We start from the raw sequence: 19,384 nt of genomic DNA on the forward strand, positions 1-19,384 counted from the left end.
CAGAGCTAGTTTTCTGGAGCTATGTGCAACATTTAAGATGAATGTGGTGAGTGACGATGCGATTAGACTTAGATTATTCTCATTTTCTCTACGAAACCGGGCGAAGAGTTGGCTAATTTCACTGCAAGCTAATTCTATCACAAAATGGGAGGAGTTAGCCCAAAAGTTCTTAGGAAAGTTTTTCCCTCCGCCAAATGCTGCAAAGTTGAGAGGGGAAATCAATAATTTCTACCAGATAGAAGGGGAATCATTGTATGATGCATGGGAAATATTTAAAGAGTTCTTAAAGAAGTGCCCACATCATGGTATAGAGAAGTGGATGCTAGTCCATAATTTTTATAATGGGTTGAATGGTACTACTGGTATCGTAATAGATGCTGCAACAGGAGGTGCGTTCATGAGCAAGAGTGCCAATGAGGTGTATGAATTGTTAGAGGAGATGGCAATGAATAACTACCAGTGGCCAACTGAAATGGGACAAACCAAGAAGGTGGCTGGTATGATTGAATTAGATGACATCACAATGCTTACAGCGCAATTGGTAGCTTTAAAGAAGCAGTTACAACAGAGCAACCTGTCAGCTCAAACCATGCAAGTACAGAGTTTATGTGGGGCATGTGGGAGTGATCGTCCATTAAATCAGTGTCATGCCATGGATATGAATAATATACCTATGGAACAAGTCCAAGCTATAAGAAATATTTAGAGACCAACTAACAACCCCTTTTTGACGTCATATAACCAAGGGTGGAGGAATCTTCCTAACTTCTCTTGGACAAATAATCAATTTCCACCTCCAAAGCCACAACCACATCAGCCAACACATATGAAACAACCTGAACTACAACCCGATGTACTGAACCAGTTCATGATAGAAACTAGAGCATCTATCAGGAGTTTGGAGACTCAAATGGGGAAATTGGCTACTTTGATGACAAATCGTGCTCAAGGGAACTTACCAAGCACTACCCAAGTAAACCCAAAAGAGTAGTGCAATGTAATATCCTCGAGGAATGAAGAGGAGTTAAAAGAGCCAAAAGTAGCTGATAAGGAGACTGAGTTAAGTAGGTCTAATGTTACTGAGAATTTAGAGAAGCAACCAGAAATAAGCATAGATCACCATATAAAGATGTCATATCCTCAGAGGCTTCAAAATAATAAGCTTGACAAGCAGTTTTCTAAATTTTTGGATATATTTAGAAAGGTACACATCAATATCTCGTTTGCTGAGGCACTTGAACAAATGCCAAGTTATGTGAAGTTTATGAAAAAAAATTTGTCAAAGAAAAGGAAACTGGGGACTATGAGATAGTGACACTTACTGAGGAATGCAATGCGATACTTTAAAAGAAGCTACCTCCCAAGCTTAAAGATCCTAGTAGTTTCAATATACCGTGTTCTATAGGGGGCTCAGTGGTGACAAAGGTTTTTTGTGATTTAGGGGCTAGTGTGAATCTAATGTCTCTATCAATCTTTCGGAAGTTGAATTTGGGAGAAGCTCGACCTACTACCATGTCTTTGCAGATGACAGATAGATCAGTAAATCACCCTCGTGGAGTGATTGAGGATGTATTGGTGAAAGTGGATAAATTCATCTTTCACGCAGACTTTATTATTCTAAATATGGAGGAAGATGACAATATTCCAATAATACTTGGAAGGTCATTCTTGGCTACTGGTAGGGCTTTGATCGATGTACAAAAGGGTGAGTTAAAGCTGTAAGTGCAAAAAGAGGAGGTAATATTTAATGTTTTTGCAGCAAGGAAATTCCAACTTGTTGTAGAGTTGAAGTAGTAAAACGAGGAGAGAACAAGTCCGAAGTCTCTAAGAAAAGATTCATGGTTAAAAGTGAAATGCAAAAAAGTGCGTCATCGTTTAAAAATGTTCTTTAGTGAGAGGATTCGAATGTTACATGAGTGGGGTAAAGTTCCACCAGTTTATAATAATACGAAACGAGGGCCAACTCATGATACTATGACTCTCAAGGATATGAGGGGTGGACTTGATCCAACTTGAAAAATGAAAGAAAACAGGTGTCTGGCTAAATGACATTAACGACAACGCGTTTGAAGGCATTCCAATCTTTTATATGTATTTTTTAGTTTTATTTAAGTTTTGGATTATGAACATTTTAATTTTAGTATTTGGAGCATTTAAATTTATTTGATATTAAATATGAGACTAATTTGAGTTGTAGCGCTACTTCGGGCTTCAGCAGAATAAACTATGGGATAACCCAAAATTTTTCTTTTCCCATTTTCGATTCACCATTTAACTCCGTATCATTTTAAGCAGTCGAGATTTTAGGTAAGTTTCTTTTCTTTAGATGTTATTTAAACATTGGGGACAATGTTTAGGTTAAGTTTGGGAGAAGGGATTTATTGTTTTGTATATGTTATGTTATTTTGTTAGTTGTGTTGTTTTGTGTTTGTTATGTTTTGTATAGATTATTTAGGGTGTTATTTGAATCAAGTTGACAATGATTAGCCAATGATAATATGATGTAATGATGTGCTGTATAAATTGAATGGAATTGAAGCTATAAAAATTTGTGTGCTTGGTTGAATATTTCTCTCCATTTTTACTTTGTCCACTTAAATAATTGAGAGCTTAATCATGATTTTATATAGATTTTGTGTAATTGAACAATTTTTATGCTTGCTGAATTTTGAAAATGAAAAAAATTATGAAAATGTTGTTACTCTAAAACTTGTTTGCTTGCTATTTGAGACGAAATCCTAAATTATGCATGCTTAGGAAAATGATTTAGGCAATTTTTTTTAACCGATTGAGCCTTTCAAGCCAACCTTGATGTATTAAATCCTTAGTTACCCATTTTTGAGCTTAATTGGACTCTTTTTGGTTGATACCTATTTTGAGCTTATTTGAAACTTTGTTATTTTTCCTTCCCTTTGATATACTATGAGCATATGAAAAGTGATTCGGGGACGGTTTGTAATGAGGTTTATATTTGAAAATTTGTGTCAATAGAAAAATAAAAAATTGAGAGGGAAAGAAAGAAAAAGTATATTGAATATGAACTACACTCTCAACATAAGAAATATTGGGAAATTTGGGAATGGTTTTTGGGTATTTTAGTGGATAAATTTTGAATTGTTTGGTTGAGTGCTTATAGCACATTTTGAGCCTAAATGATTTTTTTTATCTACCTTTACCTAAGCCTTCAATTATAAGCTGTGAAAGTTCTATTGATTTCTGAGCATGTGTTTTCTACATTAGTAGAGATTAGTAAGTATAACAAGCTTATGGGATAATGAAATTAATTTATTGTAATGAAAAAAAGACTTGATGAACATGAATTGATTCGAATGTATTTTATTTATTAATCATTATTTTGAGAGCTTTTATTTTTGTATGGACTTAAGTGAATTGGAATAATATTTTGACTAAAATTCTGGATTATAACTTGATTTTCTTGACGATTATATAAGTGTGTTAGTCATCATAGCTTGAGGCATGAATTATTGTTGTCGACTTGATTTAGTTGTGTTGGTTGTTTAGGTTCTGATGTTTTGTCATGTGAGTTTTGAGTCATTTACTCGACGACGAGTAAATAGTAAGATTGGGGGAATTTGATAACTCCATTTTAGTGTCGTTTTAGAATGTGTTTTTGTGGTAATCTTGAGTCTTTATGTTTGTTTTGTGCAAGATTATGCTTGTGTTTGTCTTTTTTGTAGGTCGATACTTTGGATCATGAGCTAAATGCAAAAATAAGAGGAAATGGTGGAAAATGGAGCTTTTGGTGGTTGTTCAATTCAAATTGGTGTTAAGGATTAGTTATAATAAGTTTTTGATGAAGGAAGAATGTCAAAAGGTTAAAATTTTGAAAAAAAATAGAATTAGAGTCGCGACATGGGCTTAAGGGCTGCGTCTCTAGCATAGCCAGAGGCTGAAGGTTTGCTTAAAGGAATTAGAGCCGCGACTTGGTCAAGAGAGTCACGACACTAGAAGAAACATAGGCAATTCAAGAGGCACATGTAGAGGCGGGCTAGACCTGGGTGAAGAGGGCCGCGGCGCCTGCAGATTTTGGCTAAGGCTGAAGTGCCTAAAAGAAGACACGTGCTACGACCTAGGAAAGGCCAAGTCGCGGCTCGCCTATGAAAAAAAAGGAAATCGTGTTTTTTTAGTATAAATTCAGACTTTAGGGTTTAATTATGGGAATGTCATATTTTAATTACAAATTTAGATATTAAATTTGATTCTGAGACAAGTTTTTTTTGCACTTTCATATTTTTTATTTCTTCTTCAAGTCTTTGAATTTTATGTTTCTGAATAATTATTTTGTTGTTTTATTCATGTCTGATATGAACTAAACACCTCTATTTAGGGGTTAATGTAGTCTCTTGGATTTCTATTTAATGTTATTATAATGTTCTATTAATTCTTTTTATTTTTTCTAATCTATATAATATCTGCTTAATGCTAGTAAATATCTGATCAATATTTGCTTGATTTATGATTTTGATTCAAAATTCGAAAGATAAGAATTGAATATGCTATCGTTATATAGACACAGGTTACATATTGGACAAAAGTACCTATATGGCTTGTGTAGTAATTAGGTTTATATGCTTAATGCCAACTATATGTTTAAGTTTATCACAGAGATATAGAAAACCTGCATATAGGTTGAGTGTTGACGGTCATAACTCGTCAACTAAGTTAGATAAAAAACTTTGTGAGTTGTAAAAGAAGTGAACTTAAATCCACTCAACTTCAAGCAAACTTTCTTATGATTTCAAGAACATCAAATTTACATGTTGGAATTCTAGGATGAAGAATGGAAAGAATGTTGAATATCTCTTTTCATTAGCAATAACTGGTTACAAAATACTTCCAAAAATCTCCCCTTTCTCAGATGAAGGGAGGTCATATTTATAGTAGAGTACTAATGACACTTAGTAAATTGTGGTCCCTGGGTACACGACTCTGCATATGCAGTTTACAGGTGATATTGGTGCCAGGAACGTGGTGGTCGGCTCTAGTACATGCCGAGAGTTTGTTGGTGGACCTCCCCTTCAGTACCTGGATGTACCTTTACCACTTGTTTGGTACGAGTGTCAAAGATTTGCTGATGAGGACCACATCAGGTACCTTACTCATACGACCACTACTTGTCTAGCGTGTACATCGTGTCCGTACTCCAACTCCTCATGGTTTGTAGGTGCATTATGTATTTTTACGAGCTACTCGAGCCACAGGTTTTCACCCTCGCATGGTACCTTACTCCCAAGGGCTTCAAGTGTTGAAATCCTTACATGTTATTCCAAGATTGCTGGCAATGAAGGACCTCGCGAGATGGCCCTATGAAAATGAAACAAGAGGGGCCTCTCGACCCTAAGTGCATATTCTTGGCGCAAAATGTGGCTTCGTAGGCGAGGCATGTGTCTCGTGAGACCTTCGGCGTGACACCTTCGATACCCCTTGTGATGGGTGACCTTGCGACATCCTCGGTGTGAGACCCTCGGGACACCCCTAGCGCGACACCCTTGGCACCCCTTGTGATGGGTAACCTCGCGACATCCTCGACACGAGACCCTTGAGACACCCTTGGCGTGACACCCTCGGCATGGGACACTCACAACACCCTCGACACCCCTTGTGATTGGTGACCTCATGACACCGTGGGCGCGAGACCCTTAGGACAACTCTGGCACGACACCCTCGGAATGGGACGCTCACAATGCCCTCGGCGCCCCTAGTGATGGGTGACCTCGCAACACCTTCGGCGCGAGACCCTTGGGACACCCCTGGCGCAACACCCTCGGAATGGGATGCTCATGACTCCCCTGACGCCCCTATTGATTGGTGAGCTCATGACACCTTTAGCGCGAGACCCTTAGGACACCCCTGCGCGATACCCTCCGCATGGGACACTCACGACACCCTCGGTGCCCCTTGTGATGGGTGACCTTGCGATACCCTCGGCGTGACTCTGCAACACCCTCGACGCGAGATGCTCGCAACACTCTCAGCGCCACTTGCAAGGGGTGACCTCGCAACACCCTCAGCGCGAGACGAGGCGTGTGGCTCGCGAGACCTTAAGCGCGAGGTACCTACGCACAAGACGAAGTCATGGCGCAAGGACCTGCGTGCGAGATGAGCCCGTGGTGCGAGACACAGGGGCGTGTGGGAAAGTCTATCTCCTTCCCAAACTTGTATTTTGAGGGTCATGAGGCAGGGGCCTGGTTCAAGCGGAATTTTGGTATTCACATTAAGATATTATATCTTGAAAAAAAAATAGAAATCGATTTATGTTAACCTACTATTAGAATAGGATAAAAGAAATTTAGAACTGATTAATAACATTAATAGAATGAAGCGTTGATGAAGTTAATACCCTAGGTCTTTTTATTATTGATTTTTATCCTTTGATTAATTGTTTTGTTTTTAGTTATTGAAATTGTGTTTATAGTTAAGTCTATTCATCTTGATTTACTTGCCAAATAGAAAGTAAAGAACGATTATTAGTAATTGGTTAGTAGTCTCTGTGAGACGGTATCCATTTTTCCAAAATTTATTACTTGACATGAACACGTACACTTGCGTGCATATTTTACCGATCAAAGCTAAGCAAAGTTGAAGGACAAATCGAAATCAAAGATATGGTGGTACGAAATTTCTTACATAGTGTATACATATTGAACTATGTATGTATATCATCATGTAATATTTATATATATACAATGAATCTCTTAATCAAACTTTTTATTATATAAAAATAAATATTAATTTCAGTACTTAGATGAGTAAAATATATTACCCAATAAAGCACATGAGGTGATGACGGTTCACCGTGACAAAGAGTTGATGTGGATGACGCCAATACCTAAACATACTATTTATTGTTTATGCTTATGAAGACATACCAGTTTTTGTTATTTTGTGGTTTCATCCACCTCTTTATATCATTGTAACCCTTCTAGCTTATACTCAAGTATAGTTCATTCTGTAAATTGTAGTAAATTAAAGTGTATGCTACTTGATCCAAATTCTTATTAGTCAATAGATATTGACTAATTATTAAGTGTAAGGCACCGATAACCTAAAATTTTAATTTTGGGTATCTTACCAGGAATACGAACAATGAAATACGAGAGCCAATGATAGAACTTTTTTTAACATTGGGCTGTATAATGCTATAAAAGTTGGGTCTTTAGTCTTTAATTATGTGTTAGTTATAACAGGATACATAACTTCGAGATCATGTTGGTTATGCTTTAGCAGGTAATTAAGAATTAAGGATTGAATCTATACCAATTTATAAAAATTATAATCATTAGATACTATTTACTGAATATATTGTCAGTATAATTGTTTTCAATTGTAGTGCCACAGATGAGTATAGGAAATGAGCTAAAAGTTTTGTAAAGAGAATAGAGAAGGAAACTTATTATCCAGATGTAAACAAATTTATTAAGGAAATCAAATCATCTGTAGGATCTGTATATACATATATACTTTTTTTTTTTATAGGATTTAGTTTATTTTGTATTTATGTCTTTTATTCTGTATAGTCTATAAATGTACACTATTATTCTCAAAATCAATATACAAGAATTATTCTCTCATAATATTTTTACATGGTATTAGAGCCAGGTTCGACTTCCACTGCACTCCACTCTTGACCTCGGTTTGTGACCTTTCCAATGTATGTCGATTTGTGTTGGATTCTATGACCTGATTTGGATGACGTGTATACCCACAAATTTCTCGACCAGCCTTGTGATGTGCTATATTCCCTAAAATTTCCCGAGTCCACCTTGTGGCATTCTATCAAATATTCATGTTCGGTCTTGTCATATCTAAGGTCATTCATAATGTCCATGCTTTCAGGCCCAAGCATGGGGCGTATTAAATGTGAAAAAAGTCCCACGTGGAAAATATATAGGAACAACAATATTCTTATAAAGGAAAGGGTTACTCCACTTAACACCAATTGGTTTTAAGATGGAACCTCAATCCTAGTCCTAGTGGTCTTTCCCCCCTCAAATTGTAATATGGTATCATAGCCATAAGTTTTTTTTTTCATACGTTGCCTTGTTCTTCTTCTCCGGCAATGGCCACTAGCAACACAACCTCCTCTCAGTCCAGTGAGCCCCTTGGCTCTCATCAAACCTCAAATGCAATCACAGTCTCTCTACCTGATGCTCAGGATATATTCTCATCTTTGTTGTCACTGCTGCCAAAAGGACTCACCGATGCTCGCCGTGCTAACCAATAATCAATTTCCATTGGCGACCCCCATGATCCGCAACAAACAATCATTGAAGGACAACCTATTTGCCGCCCCGACAATAGCGAATCTTCTTCGTCCTCATATAACCTTCTTAATCAATCACCTACACCACTAAAATTTGGGAACAATCTAGGTTCATGTTCTATTACACATTCTGGTAATATCTATTCTGCTCTAATCTCTTCGGTAGGATCTCAAGTACCATTGATAATTGATTCTGATGCTTCCGACCATATGACAGGTTTTTGTCATTTATTTGATTCCTACACCCCGTGTTGTAATAAATCTAATGTTCGTATTGCCGATGGTACTTTATCTTCTGTTGCAGGCATAGGCACCATTATATTATCTACTAGTCTTCTCCTTAAATCAGTTCTTCATGTTCTGTCATTAACGTGTAATTATATTTCTGTTAGCAAGCTAATTTTTGATAATCACTGTGTTGCTAATTTTGTTTCCAATTCTTGTCAATTTCAAGAACTATCATTGGGGAGGACGACTAGCAGTGCTAGGATTCATGATGGACTTTATTTCTTTCAGACTCAATATTCTATAAGACACCAATCTCATATATCTAGTTCTACTTTTGTTCTAATTCTAGCAAAATAATGTTGTGGCATTATAGACTTGGTCACCCAAGTTTTCTTTACTTGCAACGTTTGTTTCCATCCTTGTTCACTAATCAAAGTTTTGTTTATTTTTTATGTGATATTTTCCAACTTGATATGCACACACGGACTTCTTTTCCTCCAAGTTCCTATACTCCAACGACTCCATTCTCCCTAATCCATAGTGACATATGGGGACACTCCAAAGTTACTACTTCTCATGGGAAATGCTGGTTCATAACTTCATTGATGATCACACACATATCACTTGGGTATATCTCCTTCAACACAAATCTGAGGCATTCAAAGTCTTTCAAGATTTTTTTCGTATGATTCATACACAATTTTAGACCAAATTTGCATACTACGTACGGATAATGAAATATAATATTTTAATTCTACATTAGCTCTATATACCTTTTACAAAATGGGATTCTTCATCAAAGTTCGTGTGTTGATACCCCTAAATAGAATGGTGTTGCATAATGTAAAAATCGTCATTTGATTGAAGTAGCACGTGCTCTTTTGTTTACCATGAATGTTCCAAAGTATCTTTGGGGAGATACTATCTTAACAGCCACATATCTTATCAATCATCTACCTAGTCAATCCCTTTAGTTTCAAACACCATACTCGGTACTTAATCTTTCTTATCCCCATATTTTCACCAATACTCTTCCTGTAAAGACCTATGGTTGTGTAGCTTTTGTCCATATCCATGCTAATGATCGTAGTAAACTTGACCCTAGGGCTATTAAGACAATTTTTTTTTGCTATTCTTTCTCTCAAAAAGGCTATCGGTGCTACTGTCCCCTCATTAAAAAAATGTCTCATGCGATGTTAGTTTTTTTTAAGATACTCCTCCCCCCTCGCTTCAGGGGGAGCAGACTCATCCAGAGCAAGAAGCTCAGTGCTCATGGGACACCCTACAGATAGGATTACTGCTAGATCTTCCTACTCTAACTCCATCTCCTTCTCGTCATAATGTTTCAGTTGTCCCTATTTTTACTCCAACTCCTCTTCCTAATTTTTCAGTCATTCCTGGTTCTACTCTAGCTCCATCTACTCTCACTCCAAATATTCAACCTGATCCAATCGTGGAAATAAGGACAAATCTTCCTGAGTTGAATCAACAACAGTAAGAGCTATGTGTCTACACTAGAATAAATGTGTCTCAAAGAAATAACCAAGTCATGAATCCTCATCATAGTTAAGAGCCAAATCTGGTGATATAACTTCCATCTTCAAATGTGTCAGGTAATTATCATTCAAATTCTAATTATAATCTAGACGTCCCAATTGCATTGAGAAAAGGGACTAGGTTTTGTACCCAACATCCTATCTCCAAGTTTATTTCTTATTCTTATCTATCATCTTCATTCAAAGCTTTCACCTCCAGTTTGTCAAATGTTTTTATTCACAGGAATATTGAAGAAGCGCTTGATGTTCCCGAATGGAAAGCAGTTGTACTTGAAGAGATGAAAGCAATGAATCAAAATAACACTTGGAGTTTAGTGGAATTGTCACTCGATAAAAACATTGCAAGGTGAAAATGGGTGTTTACTATCAAGTATAAAGATGATGGTTCTATCAAGAGATGCCAAGCATGTTTAGTGGCCAAAAAATTTACACAGACTTATGGAATTGACTACACTAAAACCTTTCCTCCAATTGCAAAGCTCAACACCATTAGAGTCCTACTCTCACTACCAATAAACTTAGACTGGGAGTTACATCAGCTTGATGTAAAAAATGTGTTTCTAAATGGTGATCTAGAAGAAGAGGTCTATATGAATCAACCCCCAGGTTTTGAAGAAATTCTCAATAAGAATATTGTCAGCAGACTCAACAAATCACTATATGGCATAAAGAAATCCCCTCGAGCTTGGTTTGATCATTTTTCAAAGGTGGTCAAGCATCTTGGGTAGATTCAAGGACAAACTGATCATACTCTGTTTGTTAAGAACTCAGAGAAAGGGAAAGTAACAATCTTAATAGTTTATGTTGATGATATTATTATTACTGGTGATGATATGTGAGAAATGAATCTTATCAAGAAAATGATGGCAAAGGAAATTGAAGTTAAGGACCTTGGTGCATTAAAGTATTTTCTAGGTATGGAATTTGCAAGGAGAAAAAAGGGTATTTCCATGTCTCAAACGAAATACACTCTTGACCTCTTCAAAGAAACATGAATGCTAGGAAGCCAGCCTAGTAAAAATCCTATTGAACTTGGGAACAAAACAAAATTGTTTCAAGGAAATCCGGTTGACAAAGGAAGATACCAGCAACTGGTTGGCAAGCTTATCTATCTCTCACACACTCAACCAGGCATTGCCTTCACTGTTAGCCTGGTAAGTTAGTATATGCACAATCCTTGTCAAGGACATCTGAATGTTGTCTATAGCATTTTGAAATACTAAAAGCAAACACCAGGAAAATGGCTATATTTAAAATAAAAAAACGAGTGATCGAAAAGTCAAAGTTTTCATTAGCGTTGATTGGACTGGAGCAATCGACGACAGAAAATCCATATTTGGTTATTGTACTCTCCTATGGGGAAACTTGGTAACATGATGAAGTAAAAAACAGTATGTAGTTGCAAGGAGCAGTGCAGAAGCAGATTATAGGTCTATGGCCCATGGAGTGCGTGAAGTCATTTGGCTAAAAATACTACTTGAAGAGTTGAAGATAAAGTATTAACATCCCATTAAACTCTATAGTGACAATAAATCCACCATTAGTATAGCTCATAATCTTGTTCACCATGACAGAACAAAGCATGTAATAGTGGATCGTCACTTCATTAAAGAGAAGATCGATGGAGGGATTATCTGTATCAAGTATGTGCCTTCTAATCAACAGTTGGCTGACTTACTTACAAAGGGATTGACAGAGCAAGTGTTTGATTTCCTATTAGACAAGTTTGGACTCATTAACATCTACAGTCAAGCTTCAGGGGAAGTGTAGACAGATTTATTAAGTAAATCATATTAGAATAAAAATCAAATCATTATGATTTGATTACAGTTGTAGGATCTTTATATACATATATACTTTCCTTTTCTATAGGATTTAGTTTATTTTGTATTTATCTTTTATTCTGTAAAACCTATAAATGTACACTATTCATCTCACAATCAATATACAAGAATTATTCTCTCATAATATTTTTACACCAGAAAAATTACTTTGCCCCTGCAAAGTGCACTTAAAGCATTTATGCTAGAGAGAAAACTAGTTTTGAATTTAAGGTACGTAAAGCATTTATGTTCTTTTGGTATTAACTTTATTCATGGTTAAGAATAATAATATTTACGTATAGTATATTTTTCTAGTTTTCAATATCATGATTAATATTGGATTATAATAGGCTAAAAGTAAAAAATTCAAAGAGATAAGCAAAAAGGAACTCCCTCACACTTGTAGTCGTAAAGGATATGCATGTTTGATTGATGACTTGCTGAAATCACAATCACTCTACATGATTATAATAGAATTCATGTTAGTAAAAATTTATGCATTTTTGTTGTCTTTCGACAGATGACTAGTACTAAAAATAAAATACCACCTACTAGAGTTGATATTTGGACTAAGACACATAGAAAGAAGAATGGTGAGGTTGTGAATTCAAAAGTTGTTGAAGGTTTTGTATGAACTAACCATTCATATATTTTATGTTCTTTTTTAATTTTCATATTACTTTGCATTTGAATCAATTAATTTGTTAATTTTTTCTTGTAAACTTAGCATTTGGTGGTAGAATATAAAAAAGATCAAACTATATCTTCCACTACCAATGTGAATGATGATACTCTTTCAAAGTTGCTTGGTCGAGGAAAGAATATGTATTTGCGAGCTGTTGGACGAGGAATTATTCAAGCAAAGTTGGAAATCATATCAGAAAGAGATCATAATACACTTCAAATAGAATTTCAATGTAAAGAGTTGAAGGAGAAAATGATACACATGGAGCATCTCATTAATTATTTAATGAAAAATCAAGTATTAGTATACAATATATTTTTACCACATGAGCTAATATTTTTTATGTTGTATCTATTAATTATGTTTGTATTGATGTTCTATTATTGTGCATGTATTGATTATTCTATTAATTGTGCATTAATATTTCTTATAATTGTTTTCAATGACATTAATTTTCCACTTATGCTATTATGGATAGAATCAATAACGCGAAAGAGTAGAAAGATCAAATGTCAATGTTCAAATTCCTTCTCCTGAGATAAATTGTTGCAGAACGATACTTTATTTCAAGGGGTTCAAGAGATGATGTTAATCATATTGTCTTGGACCTAATGCTATAAAAACTGGAATTGATCATGCAAAACAACTTACCTAAAGTATTTTTGTGGAAGCCTACTTCTTCTATAACTTGTATAGAAGATGTTTGTAGTATAATTGCTTGGCCAACTAATAATTTTATAATGAGGTGATCATTATTGTTAATTTTCTAACATTTTTATTTCACAATTAAGTTTGGTTTTAATCATATGATCAATGTAATTTTTCCGTGTATTGTTTTAATCCATATGTAGTTAGGATGAAGCAACAACAAGGACTACAAATGGATTTGAAGGTCAATGATGGACTGCAATGATCAATACCAATTTTTTTTTTTATAATTTTGTGTTGTTTTTTTTATGTTCACCAGTTTAAGTAATCAATAGAATCTTCAGCATTATAGTGATATTTTAGTTCACAACTTTTATTAAGTCTCTGTGATTCTCTTTTACTATACTTATTAAAGTAATGAAACTTTATTTATCTTGAAAACCATTTCAATCTCAATTGAAGTTGGAAATTTGGATATGCATGATACACGCATAAGTGATAAATTGTGATTAAACGAATTTTGAGAATAATAATAAAATGCCATTATGGAATATTTGTTGATTTTATTTTGAAAATTACACCAATAACTAAATGTTATGAGTTGTAATACATGACAAGCTCAAAATGGTATGAATAAATAGACTATAATACATTCAATAACAATGTAGAAATGCTATAACAAAAGGTTAAGCATAGCTATAGAAATAACAGCCATAACAACAAGTCAATGTTATTATAATAATAATATAACACAACAAAAATGTTATAGAATAGCTTATTATAACCATTACGATACAGTGGATAAATGCTATGGAAAGTGTGGACTTTTAAAATAGAAGGTGACTTTACATTTTTCAAAACGCTATAAATAATTTTCAATAGCATTTTTTTGATGCTATATACCACAATTTTTTTTTTGTGAAGCTATGGCATAGGGTAAGCTTTTAATGAACAACTCAAAAGTTTCACATAATATAATTAATAGAAATACTATCACTCTGAATTTAGATCGATTTGACCTATTATCAACGTTGTGACTTTGATTAGATTCGATAATAATGATACTTATTTATCTAATAATAATCAATGTTGGTCCTCGTCTAATGTAACAAAATACATTCGATCTTACTACTTAGTTAATGTCATGGACAAGACATCACATCTAGTGTATAAATAGATCATATTGTGTATTAAAAAGCAATGAAAATCATGTGCACTGATTTAATTTTAGGACTAATTTTTTTAAAATACAATTACATTTATTATCAATTGTGACCTAGTCAGTATAAGTGTAACTTATTTATATGTTCGAGATTTTATAAATTTTTGTATTAAGAAAATAATCATGTAACAAAGCAAGCAAGAAATGCAATGATAAACAAAATAATTTCTACTTCTTTATTTAAAATAAAATGTGTTACACCAGAAATGTGGTTTTATAAGGGCATAAAACCCAACATGTAGCTAAGTACAGATTTGAATACTTTTTTTTCTTTAAAAAATTAGCCATCTTCTATTGTTTGTGTTATACCCAAATTTTGAGAATAAAATGAATAGACTCGAAATGTAGGTTCAGAATCTACAAGCGTTAGCAATACATTTATATGAATTATGAAGTGGTTCTAGATTTTTTATTAGCACTTGAACATGAGTCGCATCGTTCGAGCTTGAGTTGCAGGCTCGAAGACACCAACCTTCTCCGAGGAACGTACTCAACCAAATTACTAGATGAGGAGGTGCTTACAACTGGAACCATGATCTCGAAGCTCGGACGCTCTCGAAAGTGCATCAGCACAATGATCGAGCTTAATGACTCGTTTGGCATACAGAAAGGCTATTAGGAAATCCTAATTTTGTAGGGATTCATTATTATCATATATTAAGTGCCTATTGTCATCGAATATTATGTAATTAATGCATTTATTGTATTTATTTCAAATGTAAATGCTTGATTGTAACTTCCCTGAATTAAAGGAAGATATTCTTACCACCAGGTTTATAAATAGCCTAGAGTAATTCATTTGTATCAACGCACAAATGGATCTAGAAAAACTCTGCCAAATTGCTTTCATTCAAAGCTTTGAGAGAGTAGTGATAATAACAGTGACTCGTGGACTAGGCAGATTTTAACTGCTGAACCATGTAAAAAACCTTTGAATTCTTCTATTTTTTTCTACATTATTGTTTAGTGCTCTTCATAATTAAGTTGACAAAAAATGACGTCAACATTTTTTTGCTTTCATTGAGAGCATTAAGCAAATTGTTGTATTGTTTAATCAAAACCTCCTGCACATCATCAATGGCCACCGAGGATCATCCATTACCCTAATCCCTGAGGAGCGTACTCCTCAGACTGAGAACTATCCATGGAGGCATGAGAAGCAGCCCATGGAACATTAGAGCCCCGATGAAGGGAGTGCATCATCGACCTCCAGGGGAAACCTATTCACACCCCTAGACCCAACGAGGATTTGTATTTTAATCCTGAAAGGTACATACCAATCGTGGAATTGAAGAATCATAGATTGCGCGAATAGCTGGCCGAGGCTACACGATGAAATGAAGAGTTTGTTAGGAAAGACGCTGAAGTACAGGCACCACCTCGAAGGACCAGAGGACGTACCTGAGGGAGTAAGGCAACCAAAATGGCTTAGCAAAGGACCAGCAGGCTTAGTTGAGGCCCAGAACCAATAATAGCAATGGTCATCCTGGGGGGAACACTCAAGACGTTGTCAGGGGCAATCCTATGAGAAATGTACTTGCTGGAAATGGGAATAACCGAGCTCCTTCGATAGCTTAGAATGATAACCCCAAACCTATTAGGAACAATCCATAACTTGTGTGAGCCAATTCTGGACCTTCCATAACTAATAATATGAGGCCACCGCCATCACCAATAAGGCATCCGCCCTCTCCGATAAGACACCCCTCTCCAGCTCGAGAGGCACCCCAGCCAATTCCCAATTTGAACCGGGCTGAGGATCGGACAGGGGATCAGACACCCCAGAGACCTTCTCGAAGTGGGAGCCGAGACAGAAACCATAGGGCTCGACCTGGACAAAGGGTTGAACGTGAGGCCTCATGAGAGGCTCATTTAGGACATAAGGCACCTCAGCCAACGGGAAGTCACGCAACAACAACAGCCAGAGAGGAATGTCAGCTTCTTTAGTGGAAGTCTGGACCTCAGCCGATCGGTGAGTGTGTACAACACCGAGCCCATGAATAATGAGAATGATTATCCTAATCTCCAAGATCATTTGAATCAAAATTGGGGGCAGAATAACCCATCAAACCTGGATATACGAACACAATTAAATAACCGAAAATATCATTCGCAACTAGTACATGGGAATCAGTATAACCCTATACTAGGACAAGAAGCTGAAGTTTTTGCAAACAATAATCAGCTACCACAAGTGCAAGCTCAACCTCCGATGGACTTGGTCCAAGAAAGGATCAACCAACTTGAAAGAGCATTCAGGCTCCTTCAAGAAGAATGAAATAAGGACAAGGCTGATGACTCCGATGAGGAGCTCAAGGCTTTTGCTCCTCATATATAAAACACCCCATTTCCTTATGGATTTAAGATACCCCATGTGGTGCCCTTCGATGGGACTTCCAGCCCATATAGCCACCTAAGTACATTTAACATAATAATGCGAGCCAGCAATGTCGAATACGAGCTAAGGTGCATTCTCTTTCCGAACACACTCACAGGACATGCGAAAAATTGGTTCGACAAGTTCGAGAGGCACTCGATCTCGTCATGGGAACAACAGACTAAAGAGTTCAAGAAGAAATTCCAGGCCGTAAAAAGTGTCAAGACTGAGGCCTCAACATTGGCTAATGTTAGGCAGCAGCCAGGAGAGTGATTAAAAAGCTACCTAGAGAGATTCAACATAGGAGTGGCACGAGCGCGAAATGTCGATGACAATGGTCATCTCAAGGCAGTACGAGCTAGAGTATTTCCAGGGAGTCCCCTTTCGAACAACATGCAAAGGAAACTCATGAGGACAATAACCGAGTTCAACAACCGGACTCAGAGGTTTGTCAATGTAGAAGAGGCGAGGTCGGCCTTAAAGCTGACTTCTCAACCCTTAATAACTACAATGGAAAACGTTAACTCAGTCTCAACCTCGGCTATGCCTTCCACGTCGCGACCCGCAGGAGATAACCCTTCAAAGAGAAGGAAGAATGAAAGGAATAACTCGGAGGCTGACAGGGGTAAGAAGAAAAAAGGAGATAAATACTTCTCCATTTATACAGTCTACACCAAGCTCACTGATACTTTGGAGAACATTTTTGTTGCAAACGACAACCAAGTCCCTTTCAGATGACCTATTCTGATATGAAATTAAAAGTCTAAAAGGGATACTAATAAATTCTGAAGATTTCATAGGGACATTGGTTATACCACCGAGGAATGTAGACATCTAAAAGACGAGATCGAAGGATTGATTTCGAGAGGATATTTTGGGCAGTATGTTAGGAACAAGAATTCAGGCCAATATTTGGTTGGGTAGAGGGCAGCTCCTACACAGCTTGCCCAACCGAATACGACGTCACACGCAAGGGAGGATAACTGACCTCTCCTGATCGATGGGGAAGATGTAGTAACCATCGCCAGAGGATCGAATATCACTGGGTCGAGCAGAAATGCCCAGAAAAGATATGTCAATGAGCTCAAGACGGGGGACGATGTCCCTACGAACTTGAACCCCAAGTTACAAAACAACAAAAGGGTGAAACCTAACCCATTACTTGCACCGAAGAAGATGCCTCACACATTCAGTTCCCCCATAATGACCCTTTGGTCATTACCTTCTAGCTTGCCAATAAAAGGGTGAGTCGAGTCCTGATAGATAATGGGAACTCGGTCAATATCCTCTACAAGGACACCTTGGAAAAAATGAGACTCTTTGTTCAAGACGTGAAAGCCTATGCGATGACGTTGTACGAATTTTCTAGGGAAGGAATAGCCAGCATAGTATCTATCGAGCTCCCAATGACCTTGGGAGACTACCCAGTCTCAATAACCAAGATAATGGAGTTCATAGTGCTAGACACCCCTTCGGCCTACAATGTACTGCCTGGGAGACCAGCCCTGATTGGGTTGGGGACAGTTTCATTTCTGAGGCACCTAGCCATCAAATTCCCAACACCTAGTGGCATTGGGACACTGAAAGGAGACCACCTGACCGCTTGAGAATGCTACAGGATCTCAATGAGGGGGAAGGGCCAAACAAGTGCACAAGCACTTGTGGTCATCCGATAAATAAGCGAGACAGTATATGAGGTCGAAGAAGAGATCGACCCCAGGATAGAAGAGGATAAGGTTGATCTCAAACCAATCGAAGAGCTCAGGGATGTGGAGCTCGATGAAAAGGATACCACAAGGGTAGTAAAGATAGGGAATAACCTTCAAAAGGATGCGAGATAGCAATTAATCCGCCTTCTGAGGGAAAAGCAAGATGTGTTTGCATGGTCGTACTCAGACATGATTGGGAGTAACCCAAACATTATAAACCATGCACTCAACATAGAAAAAGGCTTCCTAGCAAACGAACAAAAAAGAAGGCTCCTAGATGATGAAAGGAAGAAAGCCTTGAAAGAGGAGGTCGAAAGGCTGAAGGAAAATCGATTTATCCGAGATGCTTTTTATCCCGATTGGATAGCCAATCCCATGTTAGTTCTGAAGCCCAATGGAAAGTGGCGAACTTGCATAGATTATTTGGACCTCAACAAGGCATGTCCAACAAGGCGGGTCATAGAATCATGTTTTTCATGGAATCGTATTCTGGATATAACCAGATAGCCATGCATGCACCCGATCAGGAACATACAAGCTTTAAGATCGATAAAGATTTGTACTGTTATAATGTGATGCCTTTCGAGCTCAAGAATGTCGGGGCCGCATATCAAAGATTGGTGAATAGGATGTTTGTCGAGAAAATAGGGAACAACATGGAGGTTTATGTGGATGACATGCTGGTCAAGTCCAAACATAACTGTAACCATGTTGATGATCTCGCAGAATGCTTCACTATACTTTGAAAATACAACATGAGACTAAACCCACAAAAATGCTCATTCGGAGTATCCTTGGGAAAGTTTCTCGGATTCATACTAAATGATTGAGGCATAGTGGTAAACCTAGGTG

General features: G+C 36.8%; 1 non-coding gene across 1 annotated transcript; it reads right to left on the bottom strand.

Moving 5' to 3' along the window:
• Nucleotides 1-202: 202 nt before the first annotated feature.
• LOC133793247 (small nucleolar RNA R71) lies at nucleotides 203-309 on the bottom strand. The gene has a single exon (XR_009874701.1). It is a non-coding gene; the product is annotated as a small nucleolar RNA R71 (small nucleolar RNA).
• Nucleotides 310-19,384: the final 19,075 nt, after the last annotated feature.

Source organism: Humulus lupulus, chromosome 7 (assembly GCF_963169125.1).
Source record: "Humulus lupulus chromosome 7, drHumLupu1.1, whole genome shotgun sequence".
NCBI classification, from domain to species: Eukaryota; Viridiplantae; Streptophyta; class Magnoliopsida; order Rosales; family Cannabaceae; genus Humulus; species Humulus lupulus.